This window comes from Canis lupus, chromosome 14, assembly GCF_003254725.2.
Source record: "Canis lupus dingo isolate Sandy chromosome 14, ASM325472v2, whole genome shotgun sequence".
In the NCBI taxonomy this organism is placed as follows: Eukaryota; Metazoa; Chordata; class Mammalia; order Carnivora; family Canidae; genus Canis; species Canis lupus.
The window spans coordinates 55621149-55634385 of NC_064256.1; the positions used below are offsets into that span (position 1 = coordinate 55621149).

Genomic DNA, 13237 nt, shown 5'->3' on the forward strand with positions numbered 1-13237 from the left:
TTTTTGCCCTTTCTGACCTACATAGCAAATTGCATCCTTAAAGAAATACGGGGAAGGAATATATAACCTGTGAAAGCTCATCAAATGTTGACAGACATTCTACATTATTAATCTACCCAACCTGGTTCAAGAAACAAGTTAGCATTATATAAAAGAAATTGATTAGTATTTCATTTAATTCAACTCATATTTTTTGAGCAGCTACAAATGTCAAGCACATATACTAGGTAATGGAGATTTAAGAATACAGTCCCTCCCACCCCAAGGAATTTAATGGAAGAGACAAATAAAATTATACAACTAGTGCATATTATAACCATGCATTTCTTAGATCTGTAAACTATCTTGAAGAGACCTCACAGTTTATAAGTGGAAGATTGTATCTTTGGACCCCCTTCCCCCACTTCTCAATCCCATCCCCCACCCCTAGCTACCATGAATCTACTCTTGGTGTTCTTGTTTTTTATTTTGTTGATGATTTCCTTTGCTGTGCAGAAGCTTTTTGTTTTTTTTATTGAAAGAGAGAGTATGTGTGAGTGTGTGTGTGTGTGTGTGTGTGTACAAGCAGGGGAGGGGCAGAGGGGGAGAGAGAGAGAGGATCCCAAACAGGCTCCATGCTCAGCACAGAGCCCAGCACGGGGCTCAATCTCAAGATGGTGAGATCATGATCTGAGCCAAAATCAAGAGGCAGATGCCCAGCTTACTGAGTCACCTGGGCACCCCTGTGCAGAAACTTTCTAGTTTGATGGAGGCCTACTTGTTTATTTTTGCTTTTGTTACCATTGCTTTTGGGATCAGACTCAAAAAACCATTGCCAAGAGTTTACTCCCTATGTTTTCTTTTAGGGGTGTTATGGCTTTAGATCTTATGTCCAAGCCCTCAAGTCATTTTGAGTTGAATTTGTGTATGGTGTACGATGGTAGTCAGTTTCCTTCTCTTACATGTGGCTGTTCAGTTTTCTCAACACCATTTATTGAAAAAACTGTCCTTTCCTCATTACATATTATTGGCTCTGTTGTAAATTAATTGACCATATGCATGGGTTTATTTCTGAGCCCTTTATTCTGTTCCATTGATTGGTGTGTCTGTTTTTATCCAATACCATACTGTTTTGATTACTATAGCTTTGTAATATCACATGAAATCACAGATTAAACATTCCAAAGTGAAGCCTGCTAGGCAAATAGATCAAACCCTGACCTACCTTGGGCAAAACATTGAGCCTCTCTCAAATATACTAACCCCACTTACTTCACAAAGTTGTTTGAGGACTAAAAATAATAGCATGGAAAGGTACCTAGTACACCATAGTTGCTCATTAACTGTGATATTATTATTATCTTCAATCTTGGACAGTGGAGCCCATGTAAAGGTAACTTGATTGAAGGGGGAAATTAAGCCTGAAAGGGACCTTATAGATGTTTAAATCCAAATCCTTACCTCATTCACCTCCTACCTGCTTTATACGGTAAACACAGAGCTGCCATTTCATCTTATCCTTGAGTACTGAGGTGGCAGTGTGGTGTGTGTGTGTGTCGAGGAGGGCAGGGTGATGAGAAGGGTGACAAGACAGTGACAGAAGGGTGGCACCTTTCCTTCTAGTGCTGGACACCTGAAGCATACATCCCCCTCTTCTTCTTTCCTTAAATTCCCTACTATTTCTTTAATCACTTCTCTAATGACTAATTTCCTTTCTTCTTGTTTAGTCTTTGGACCTAGAATATACAACAGACATGGGGGGAAGAAACCAATCTGTCTAAATTACAGGAAAGTTGCACAAAAGCACAATGACAGGAGTCACAATTCTCAGTATTCAACATCTAGAGCTTATTACTGTTCTTTGTTTTCCTCGAATGGATGATTAATGATTATTCAGGTCCAGGGAAAAGTGGGCTAAGTACAGTATTGTTTTAGTTACATGATGTGTGTTTGGAAGATAAGGAATGCTACGTTAATATTGCAGTCCCTCTGGATGACTAGACATACACAGGTAACCACACAGTTGAGACAACTGCAGGAGATAGGTACGCAGGTATTATGCTCCAAAGTAAGAAATGCTTACTGCTTTGGATTCCATAAAGCGTTTTTCCTTTTCATACTTGACATTTTTCTTCAAGGCTATCTCGAGTCCCTATCTATCAAAAATTGGAAATAAGTTCGGTCATAAACCAGTGAAATATTTCAGTTGGCGAAGTGAAGGTAATAAAACAGAGGCTCGTCCAAACTGTCCTTTGTAGTAAATTACACCCGAGGCCTAGATTACGTCAGCCTAAGGTATTGATCACGACGCTGAGAGGTTTATAACTACTATTGACTTACCGTGCGACCCGGGAGCAGAAATCTAGGAAAATTGCAAAAGCATATCTCTGGTAATGAAAAGCCCATCATTAATAGAACTTCCTATCCTGTCATCTAACTAGTGCTCTGTTGGCTTTAAGGCAAATATTTAACAAATGCTGGAAACAAGGATTTTTGCTTTCTCCTTTTATTCCGTTGCGTGCTTCTGAGTTATTCTGATCAATGTGTTTCCCTTCTTAATGATAAAAAATATAGGTTTAAAAAAAAAGTCATGAATTAATTAGTCCCATATAAAAATTTGCATCCAATCATTCAAACGGCTGTTAATCCTATATTAATATTTTTAAAATTTTTTTTACTAAGAGCTAATTCCCCGTATGGACTAATTTAGAATAGGGCTACTGTCCTAGTCTCCTGGGCAGTAAAACCCTACCTGGTTGAGCATTCTGAAAACTGGTTGATGTCAAAGAAGCAATTCCAAAATGGAACTGGACATATATAGGATGCATAAACAGAATGTTTAATTTAAGGAAACCAGCATCAATTGAACGCTTGAAGCTCTGGATCCAGACTACAATAATAATTAATTTTTATCCTTTTTTTGAAAAGAAGCCCTTTGTCTTTAGGCATTCACTTTTTCATTGTCCCATGCGTACATTCTTTTCACCACATGAGCTCCAGGCTGGCAAAAACATCCACTAATCCTTAGACCTCTGGGTTGGAACGACAAAAATGCATAAAATCTTACCAGGCCAAAAGAGATCAACTTTAAAAATCTTTGGCATCCAAACATGTCAGAACTGTTTTTCACTGACTCCCCAAGCCATTTGTGTTCCCCGCTATGGTCCATGGGACCTATAATATCACTTCCTACTTTTATTGGGCAGTCTGGAATTTTTAAGAACCATACATATTTCATTTACCTTTCTGGCTTGTTTATAATTTTCACAGTTGTCCTAGAAGTTTTCTTTCTGTCTCTAATTCCAAAAGTATTGGAGGTGGTAATGGACACACTGCTCTCTGCCAGCTGAAGCCGTCACTTTGACGTTTGCCCCTGTGTTCTGGGTGACATCTGTTCTTTCCATTATAGGCAAGCTGGGCCCTTCCTCCTGTAGAACTGCGCTGAACAACCACCATATTTATCAGAGGCAATGGTGCTTGTAAACAAGAAATGCTAAATTCAGAGTCTCTGTGAAATCCTGCCACACATATCTGAAGTCAGACGCATGATCTTCAGACATGATTTCAGAAGTCCCAAAAAAGGAAAATCACAGAGAAACCCAAATATCCTATCAGGATATTTTTGCAAGCTGTTTCTAATTTTTCTTTGGACTAAGAGAATTAAACATAGGGAATTTAAATTCTCTTCGGTGGTAGCTGAGGGGTCTGTGAAAACACACTCGGGTAAAGCAAGAAGTCGCTATCACAGAGATACTGGAAAAACATATTTCAGAAGGAAAACATCCAGTGTTAAAACTACATAGATATTTTTTTTCTGAAAATGAACTTAATTGGTAAAACTAATAATGATGATACTAATGATCTCATCCCAGAACACATCACAGGAATTAATGACTGTCTGGCAGCTAATGGGCTAAGGTAATGCTCTCAGGAATTGGTCTTGCTTAATGAAATGCTGCTTGTTTAGTAAACGAATGCTTAAAATGACAGTAGTAAAAACTCAAGGCTGCCATCATCAAGCCTGGTTGATTCACAGGGAGAAAAAAAAAAAGCTAAACACAATGTGTCACATGCTGCTCTTACTTTTTTATTCATTTGTGATTCAGAAAAAATACATGTCCTTTATAATTTTTTCTTCCATACATCTGTCTCCCACTTTTACTCTGGGGATATGTTTACTGATAGATTGTTTAACTGGCAGAGAATTAACCTGTTAATGAAAATGTAACCCCCTATAGCGCAGGCATATCAAACCTAAAATTATGATTTGCTTTGAATGGTTTTCTTTTAAATACTGTGATGTGAAAGACGTAGATCCTCCCAGTGGGCTCTAGACTATTGTCTCCAAATTATACTTAGTTTAGGAGTCGTTACATTACATCTTATTCCAGATTATTCTAACAACTGATTCGGCCCTCTCCATGTTGACTCTTCCTTATGATCCAAAACCAGCTGCCAAAACTATATATCTGATTATGTCATTTTCCAGCCTGAAAACTTGTACCCACACCTAGATATTCCCTGGGTCAATTCTTTATGTTGTTATGTCCTGTTTTGTTTTGTTTTTAGTGTATATCCTCATGGAAAAAAATTTTAGACCGAAAGAGATAGAGCGGACAGGAAATGCCCTCTGAGCACTCTCCCAAACCCTCCATCCTCACTTCCTACAGGGAAACAAAGTTAACACGTTCTTGTATATTCCGGAAATTTCCCCCTTAAGTTCTAAACTAAGCCACACACTTTCAGGACATTCTTCAAAAGCCTCCATTTTATTGACCAAACTGTCATTCATCATCATCTCCTAATCAAGAAATTATGTCTCTACCTTTGATGACTCTGAACTTCCACCAAAAATACCCCCTTTTGACATTAGCAGCATAAACAGGGCTAAACCAAGTCATTTGGACCATTGCCTTCACCCAAGCTGACTTAATAATTTGGTGCCCCTTCAAGCTGTTATTCTTAAAACATTTTTTCAACTTTTATTTAAATAGAAGATTGAAATGATGTTCTTTTAATAAAAAAAATTAAAGGAACAGATTTACTTCTTTCCATTTAACGAAGCAGAATCTAAACACTAAAAAAAAAAATCAGCAAGATATAATACTTTTCTAAAATTCTAGTTCTCTTTTACAATATTCCAACCAAACCAGCTCGGAAATTATAAAGGGTTTTAAACTTAGGTAATAAAAATAAATCACCCATTCCTGATATGCAGCATTCTGTGAGGGATTATTTTCAGAGTTTCAGCTGACGGACAACTTTTAACTGACTGGAACTGTACTTAACGTGTGGCAAACATACACCACAGAGATGAGTTGTTTACTGTAGCAAGTTATTTTGCTTCGCTCCAACTGTCCTTTTGGCAGGAGCACACCCAACCTAATTTTGTCCGTTACATAAGGAGCCACATGTGGAAACCTGAATCAGCTGACATCCTATTACTGACTTAATCCAGCCATAATTCAGTGCGCAGTGACCTGATGGGCCCATGTCTTACTCTCATTCTGGAAAGCTCTCTGGCATAGAGGTCAGGGGACAGCCTCTGGGATCAGACACCGTAGGTTTGAATCATGTCCACCACTTATCAGCGGTGTGATTTTGGACAAGTTCAACCAACCTTTCCAAGCCTCAGTTTCCACATCGAGAACATGGAAATATGAGTTGGCGACTTCCTCATGACGCTGCATGAGAATTGAATGAAACGATGCACACATAATTCTCAGTAAGTGGCAGTAATTATTTCTGGAGAGCTTGGCTTTATTACTATTAATGTTATCATTATCATACTCATCGCCATCATCACCATCATCATCCTCATCCTCCTCTACTTATAACCCGCCTTGTTCCTCAGGAAGATTCATTGTGGAAGAACCTAGAATAAAATTACCACCAAAGAGGTTCAAAGTTTAGCATAATCCAGAAATATGTGAAGGTAAAAGTCATGAAAACAGATGCCAGTTTTCTTTATCCTTTTTCATAGTACCAGCCTGGGTGTCAGGAACAGTGGGTCCACTTTACTACATGTGTGACCCTCGGTGTCACGATTCTTCCCTATAAAGTATGAGGATGATTATACTCACCGTGCTGGCTATAAATATTAAAAAATATAATATGGTTTTATACAAATATAGGTATCATTATGATCATTAGATTCATCAAAATATTCTTTTCAATTTCAAGAAATCTCCTTAGAATTCATCGGATGGATAAAATGTCCTCTAACCAACCCCAGCACTTCCCTTGCTCCAGCATAATTGCTGGAGCTGTTTACAGAGACCTGTCCTTAGCATCAGTGGGCTCAGGACTGGAGGGGGCCACGAATCTGCCCCTGGGCCTCAGCACGGGGCTTCTGGGTGCTCATTGCTAGCTGACCCTTAAACAACTCCACGTCCTCTTTGGAGTTCAAAGTTTGGGGCTGAAATCACTGCCCCTTCTCAAAGATAAACAAAAATGCAGATCTGAAGTGGTGTCCTGAGCTAACATGAAACAAGTGGAGTTGAATCTCATCAGGGCAGTGTTTTTCCAACATAATAAATTACTCTTTGTTTAAATCAGAAACTGAATTCATTTTATTTTCCAAAATCGGCCCTGCCAGGTTTCCTTGATTTAATTGTATCTTTTTCGTCTGCTGACAATGGAAAGCAGAAGAAAATAGTCTTGCTAAGGAAATGAAATATTACCAAGAAAAACAGGCATTCTCACACTGTATGAGTGGGCTTTTTTTTTTCTCACATTCAATTTTTTTATAAGAAAAAAGGTCTCTACCCTCTGAAACAACAGCATTATTGCAGTTACTATTAGGTCATATCTACATGCCCCAAAAGAAAATGTTGGAAAGAAAATTAACTAGTTCATAAGGGTATGGACAACATTATTTTTAAAAGGAAATGGTTTTTCATGCATAGAAAGAATAACAAATCATAGCAAAGAAAAGTGAGAGTTGGAACAATTATTTAAATAATTCAAATAAAAATTCATGATTAAAGCCTCTGTGGAGTTCAGCTAAAATCATTTAGAGGGAACAAAAATTCACCAAATCGTGACTATAATTCTTCAATTTACTTAGCTCACACAGCCCTTTCTTGTATAGCAGAGAAAAGCTCAGTCTTGATCGACTGGTAAGGTCTTATAATGAAAGAATAAGATTTTGAAGTAAGAAAAGGCTAGGTTCCCATCCCTGCCCTGCCACTACTCAGCATTTGCCAGGGGGAAATTTTGGATTTTCATTTATTAAATTTTAAAATATTTTTGAGAGTCTTTGACATGATAGGCAGTGTTCTAAGGAAGGAAAAACACAGCAGGGAATATACTAGACAGGACTATTTGCTGCCATGGGGCATTTATTCCAAAGCAGGGAGAAGGAAAGAGAGAAAAAGAAAAAGAAGACTGGAGGGAGGGAGGGAGGGAGGGAGGGAGGAAGGAAGGAAGGAAGGAAGGAAGGAAGGAAGGAAGGAAGGAAGGAAGGAAGGAAGGAAAATGGATGGGTGTATAGGTAAATACACAAACCTTATTTTCAAATTGTTAGAAGTGCTGTGAAAGGAAAGAACCGCAGAAAAGGTAAGGCCTGGAATGGCCATTTGGCATAGGGGAAGCAGAAGAGGCCTAAGAAAGCAAAATGTGAGCTGAAGCTGGGGAGGATGAGCCAGCAGCCCCAGAGGCAGAGAGAACAGCAAGTGCAAAGGCTGTTTCTGGAGGCAAGAAAGGGCTCGTTGAAGCTCAGGAAACAGACCCACACGGCTGTCATGTGAAGATGTGAGTGACCACGAGTTAGGGATCTATTCTAACAGCAGTGGAAAGCTACGGAAGGGTGTCAGAGGAGCTTTTTATTTTTATTTTATTATTTTTTTTAATCAGATTATATTGTAATTTTATTTAATTTTTTTTTAATTTATTTTTTATTGGTGTTCAATTTACTAACATACAGAATAACCCCCAGTGCCCGTCACCCATTCACTCCCACCCCCCACCCTCCTCCCCTTCTACCACCCCTAGTTCGTTTCCCAGAGTTAGCAGTCTTTACGTTCTGTCTCCCTTTCTGATATTTCCCACACATTTCTTCCCCCTTCCCTTATATTCCCTTTCACTGTTATTTATATTCCCCAAATGAATGAGAACATATAATGTTTGTCCTTCTCCGACTGGCTTACTTCACTCAGCATAATACCCTCCAGTTCCATCCACGTTGAAGCAAATGGTGGGTATTTGTCATTTCTAATAGCTGAGGAATATTCCATTGTATACATAAACCACATCTTCTTTATCCATTCATCTTTCGTTGGACACCGAGGCTCCTTCCACAGTTTGGCTATCGTGGCTTTTTAAAGACCAGTTGAGCTCCTGAGTGACCACTGATTGTAGCAAAGCCCGGGAAGAAAGCAAAGCGGCTATTTAATAACATTTGGCAGGGGATCCTGGGGGGCTTGAAGCAGGAAGGGGCAGTCGAGGCAGAGATAAGTGAACAGATTAGAGACGCATTTTGAAGATAAAATGAATGAAACGTGCCGATGAACTGTCTGTGGTTATGGAGGGAAGGAAACCAGCAAAGGCAACTCTTAGATTTTTGGGTCACTCAAATAGATGGGTGGTGTCCCCACCTACTGAGAGAAAGCTGGGAGAGTCACAGGTCAGATCGAGAGTTCTTCCGACATTTCCACTGAAGCTGCTTTTAGACAAAGAACTGGAAATGCCAAGTAGGCATTGGAATACGTAAGTCTGAAGCCTAGAGGAGCAAAAACCATCAGCATTTGGTTGTATCAAGCCATGCAACCAGATGAGGGCCTCTAGGGGAAGAAGATAGAGAGGACCAGGATGGGACCACCGGGCACTACATGTTTAGAGGTCAGAGAGGTAAGATTGAGAAGAAGTTACTTAATTCATCATCAAATACAAACTTATCATATGGAAAAATTAAATTCAATTATGTATGCTTTGCTAGTAGCTGCTTAAAGCTACTTAACATTTGCTATTTCTTCCTTTTTTTTTTTTTAACCTTCTTCCCGCTCACCCACTCCCACCCTCCGAATGTGGTCGACCTCTGGTTCTAAGAAGAAGTGAGTCGCTCTGTACCCAAAGGAATTTAAAACTAACACCTCTTTCACCTCAGTTTATGTAGGTCCCAGATGATGTAAGAAGCAAGCAAAGATCATGCACTAACCAGACGTTGTGCATCACAACTAGTAATTCCAGTAACAAGGATCCTCTAGGCTTCTGAAAAATTCCATCACATCCTAATTGCTCTGGAGTTCACATTACCAAATGGACACAAATTGTATCCAAGTCTGTTTTCTTTCATCTGAAATCAGAAAGACGTGCATCTTGCATTTGCCTGCTCCCCTTGAACACCATAACTCCCACTTCTACCACCATGATGAGCTTATATGGCCATTGTTACAGCTCAAGCAGGTTCCCGAAAACAAAAATCGTAATGATCCACAGTTAACCTAGAGTTGTGTGCATCAGGCCTGGGCTCAGAAAAAAACAAAACAACTGTGGCTTCAACGAAATAAAGAGTTTCTCTCTTTTACACAAAACGAGTTGGAAGACAGGCAATTGGGGCTGCTGTGGAGGCTGTAAGATGTGGTCAGGGACCCAGGCTGCCACCTTTCTGCCTGCCACACCAGCGAATGGCTTCTACCCTCATGGTCATCTCTGTGGCCCAGACGGCTTCCTGAGTTTTAGAAAGAAGGAGGAAAGGCTGAGTCAACATCCTCTCCCAACCTAAGGGGCCTGCAGGACTCTTCTAGAGCTATATTTGGCCAGAATCTAGAGTTCCCCCTAGAGGCAAGGGGGGCCTGGGAAGCTAGCATCTTGCTTTTGGCCTCAATACGCCAAGCTGAGCACCAGGGTTCTCTGCAGGGAGAATGGATGTGGCTGGGCAGCTAAGAACCTCTTACTGTGGTTGACAAGACCGCTAGCAACTAGTGATTTTTTATGCAATAAAACATTTAAGAATCTTTTTTTTTTTTAATTTATTTATGTTGGGAGAGAAAGAGCAAGCATGAGCTGGAGGAGGAGGAGAGGGAGAAGGAGAGGGGGAATCCTCAAGCCGACTACCTACTGAGGGCAGAGCCCAGCCTGGGGCTCGATCCTGGGAACCCGAAATTAGGACCCCCCCCCCCCAAGTCAGGGGTCGCCGGGCTGCACTGACCGAGCTAACCGGCACCGAAGACTCTTATCAGTGATCAATCCAAACACCGTGAGCCACCGACTCGCTCTCTACCTTGAGTCCTTTGATCAAGATTTATCCCAATCGCCGCAGGTGCAGCATTTGAGGACCCGAATTGTCAGCCGTGCCCTTGGCTGAGCAGCGAGGCTGAGGCCGGGCCGCAGAGCTCCCCGCCGCTTCCCCCCGCCGCGCGAAGAGGAGCCACGCCGCCGGTCTGCGCAGGTGACCATGGCCCATGAGGGGTCAGCCCCTGCCCCCCTGCACCTGCACCCCCCCTGCCCCTGCCGCCCCCCACACCCCTGCCCCTGCCCCTCCACCCCTGCCCCCACCGCCCCCTGCACTCCTGCCCCGGCACCCCCACCCCCTGCACTCCTGCCTCTATACCCCGCCCCCTGCCTCCCACCCCTGCACCCCCGCCCCCCTGCACACCCCTGCATCCCCACCCCCCTGCCCCTGCCCCCTCCAAACGCCTCCCCACTGCCTAGTGCCTAGCAGGTTCGGGGATTCAAGGGGAGGGGTAGGTGAGGGAGGTGGACTCAGAATGGAAGAGAGAGGGAGTTCTCTATTCTTTCTGGCTTCTGTCCCTCAGTGGGTCCTGTCACCCACCCCTCCGGTCTCCCCGACCCCACCACCACCCTACTCCCCACCCCTTCCCACACCCCCGGCCTGAGGGGCTGCACTGTGGAAGGTGCGCCTGTCGCTGCTCCTGTTGTCGCCCCCGCAGACCGCGGCCAGCACAGCCTGCCCACGTCTCGGGCAAAGCACACCACGGCTCCTCCGGAGCATGGACGGCTCTGGAGGCTGGGGCCTGGAGGGTGGAGGCTGGGAGCTGGAGGGCTGGAGGCTGGAGGGCTGGAGGGTAGGAGGCTGGAGGGCAGGAGGCTGGAGGGCTGGAGGCTAGAGGGCAGGAGGCTGGAGAGCTGGAGGCTAGAGGGCAGGAGGCTGGAGGGCTGGAGGCCTGGAGGGCTGGAGGGCTGGAAGCTGGAGGGCTGGAGGGCTGGAGGCTGGAGGGCTGGAGGGTAGGAGGCTGGAGGGCTGGAGGCTGGGGGGCTGGAGGGCTGGAGGCTGGAGGGCTGGAGGGCAGGAGGCTGGAGGGCTGGAGGGTAGGAGGCTGGAGGGCTGGAGGCTGGAGGGCTGGAGGGCAGGAGGCTGGAGGGCTGGAGGCTAGAGGGCAGGAGGCTGGAGGCCTGGAGGGCTGGAGCCTGGAGGGCTGGAGGGCAGGAGGCTGGAGGGCTGAAGGGCTGGAGGCACGGGGTTGGAGGCTAGAGGGCAGGAGGCAGGAGGCCAGAGGGCAGGCCCCGGTGAGCACAGGGAGCTGCTGCTGGCTGACTGTGGATGGCACGGTGGTAGGGCCCTGCGGGTGTTTAGGGCCTTGCGGGTGGTAGGGCCCTGCGCTTGCCTCTCCGCCTCCTCCTGGGGCTGCTGCAGAAGCACGACGCCTGTTCTACCCATTAACTCCACGAACACTCCATCCCCCCAAGGATTGAGGTTAAAAATTAATTACTCTCCCAACATATTGATTACAGGACTATAAATATAAAAACAGAACTCGGGAGCAACTACCGGGACCTTTGTTTAAACAGCATGTTTGCTCTTCTTAAAAGAGGGAATTCGTGTTGAAGGGACCTGGGAGCTGGAAGAAGATGCTGGAAAGGCAACCGCAGAGTGCCATCTAGCGCCCACCACGTCTTCACCGGCCGCATGTGAAGGAGAGGTTGGCTCCTGGATGTGGTCGTGGTCCTGGGTCTCCTCCTGGTGAAAGCTAGTCCCGGCCCCTTAGTTAGAGCCCCACTCTCACGCTGCTTTCACTGCTTGCCACCTGGCTGTAGATCCGAATTTTAAACAAGCAAAATACTCATTTTGGAGCTGCAGCGGGAGTAAGGCTTCAGTTCAAGGAGGCACTTTGTTGCCCTTTCCATCGCCCCTCATGGAACCCCCTCCCCCCCTTTTAACATCTTAGGGCAAGAGTGGCTCTGAAGTAGAGCTAACTTTTAATCGAGTTATGTTATTTATTTATTTATTTATTTATTTATTTATTTATTTATTTATTTATTTTTGGTCTCTTTCCCCGGGTAGTTATTCCAGAATATTTCACCTAATGAAAAGCGAACTCCTATTTCATGAATTAAAGGATGGAGAGTATGGAAGAGGTTAGGAGCTGGCGTTAAAATCTCTTGCCGTGGAAATTCGTTGTTATTGGGGTGGCTCGGATATCAGAGCGCTGCCGTCTGCAGACATTAAAATTCACTTTGTTTCGGGTCCCTAATACTGCCAGGCCCTTGCGAAGCACGACTCTGACATTATATTGGGCAATTCGCGCTGACCTAGTAACTCCAAGCAATCATCGCTGGTAACTTCAAGTGACTATGCTCCAAAAGAAACAGGGCCTAAGGTCACAGTTGTAAATCTTGCCACAGGAAGGCCAAAGATTATAATCTTTATGCCAAGTGCTACGGATTCCTTTCTGCTGAGCAGAGTCATATTTCAAAGACTTTACTCATCTGAAACCTGTAAGTGGTTGTGACAATAGCAGATATGGCTCCAATGACATCAAACACACATTTTAAAGAAAACTGGTAAATCGCTGGCAGGGGGGGAAAAAAGAAAAGCAATTACATTGATTATATCTGAGGTTCAGATTTTATAGTCCCAAGTTCCCACCCTAGTGGAATCCATGCATGATCATGTTTATGAATTAAAGAACTAATGTTATTAAATCATGGTTAAGTGAGGAGGGTTGTGATGCTGTTTCAGTGTATGTCTGTGTGACTTGCAAGCTAATTCTGTGTTGGCTGTGATGGTGTCGTGAAGAGGGGACACTAGTTCGGTTGAAATTTTGTGCTGTTGAGACTAAGGCCCGAGGTTTGATTACTAAACAGGGCGACCAGCCCCACTGTTGGTGCCTCGAGACATCCATACGTTTCCTCAAAATCAATGGGCTTTGGGAGAGCCGATGTATAAATTGGCCCCTGCTAAAGAAATACACTTTAAACAATCTTATTAGACTTTTGATTTCATAAGGAACGCATGCTTCCTCCGCGCCAGTTAAGGTCAAAATGTCACTTTAGTAGAAGCTCGCATTCTTGCCAA

At 43.7% G+C, this 13237-nt stretch overlaps 1 protein-coding gene and 1 long non-coding RNA gene across 3 annotated transcripts in view; one reads left to right on the plus strand and one right to left on the minus strand.

Annotated features, from left to right (window-relative positions):
• The window catches only part of LOC112670798 (uncharacterized), a 53922-nt gene extending 51172 nt beyond the window's left edge, over positions 1-2750 (minus strand). Inside the window, exon 1 of the long non-coding RNA XR_003143233.3 lies at positions 2320-2750. This is a non-coding gene — a long non-coding RNA (uncharacterized LOC112670798). The remainder of the gene's footprint in view (positions 1-2319) is intronic.
• The window catches only part of MET (MET proto-oncogene, receptor tyrosine kinase), a 126589-nt gene extending 113710 nt beyond the window's left edge, over positions 1-12879 (plus strand). Inside the window, exons 19-21 of one of the 2 annotated variants that reach the window (XR_004804750.2) lie at positions 10241-10369; positions 11674-11861; positions 12224-12879. The gene's annotated coding sequence lies outside the window, so the exon portion shown is untranslated. The remainder of the gene's footprint in view (positions 1-10240; positions 10370-11673; positions 11862-12223) is intronic. The other variant, XR_004804751.2, reaches the window with a different exon arrangement.
• The last annotated feature ends 358 nt before the right edge of the window (positions 12880-13237 follow it).